Below are 809 nucleotides of genomic sequence, written 5' to 3'. Positions count from 1 at the left end.
CTCTCTGGTGGCCTTGACTGGCTTTATTATCATTTCCATGGAGATGGAGGAAATTTGAATTTCAAATTTCAGCCCTGATATCTTGTAGCAGAGAGACCCTGAGCCAGTCACGTTGCTTCCCTGAGCTTCACTGTCTTCATCTGTACAATGGGTGTGATAATACTCCTAGGGGCTTGGACAAAGGTCAGCCGAGACAAGCTTGCAAAAGCACCAGGCAGAGGGCCTGGGACCCAGGTGGTGCTCCAGCTAAGACACTGGCCTGAGAACAGGGACAGAAGGCTCCATGTCCTCTGCAACAGAACACGGGACAGCCACCTTTGGACACTGTGCTTTAGTTGGTATTTTCCAAAGTGCCTTTTGGGGCATCATCATCTCAGGGCCGACAGATCAGGGAATTCCCCAACGCCTGTGTGGGACTGGGTTGGGGGTCTCTCTCCAAACTGTTCATAAATGATTGATGCTCAGGATCTGATACTGAATGAACATCCCATTTTAGAGACCGGGAAACTGAGGGGAAGTGAGTTAAGCTAGACCAGGGATTCTCAGCTATGTACTACTGATGCTTTGGACAGCTGACTCTTTGGACAGGTGACTCTGCTGTGGGACCACCCTGTGCACTGCGGGGTGGTTAGCAGCTTCCCAGCTCCTCCTCACTGCGTTATAGGACCATCCCCCCGCACCTGGCTGTGACAACCAAAAATGTGTCCAGAGATTGCCAAGTGACCCCTGGAGGCAAAAATCCCCCTGTGTGGAAGACCACCGATGCCAAGAGGAGACATGAGGCCTGTCCCTGTGCCAGCCCACTTTGA

At 52.0% G+C, this 809-nt stretch overlaps 1 protein-coding gene across 1 annotated transcript in view; it reads right to left on the bottom strand.

The window, feature by feature from the left end:
* Window positions 1–809, bottom strand: part of SLC12A3 (solute carrier family 12 member 3) — a 41145-nt gene that overhangs the window by 7430 nt on the left and 32906 nt on the right. The window lies entirely within an intron of this gene.

Source organism: Otolemur garnettii, unplaced genomic scaffold, assembly GCF_000181295.1.
Source record: "Otolemur garnettii isolate 467f Iridium unplaced genomic scaffold, OtoGar3 scaffold00058, whole genome shotgun sequence".
NCBI lineage: Eukaryota > Metazoa > Chordata > Mammalia > Primates > Galagidae > Otolemur > Otolemur garnettii.
The sequence above is the reverse complement of the archived record's forward strand: the minus strand, read 5'-3'. Positions and strand labels throughout refer to the sequence as shown.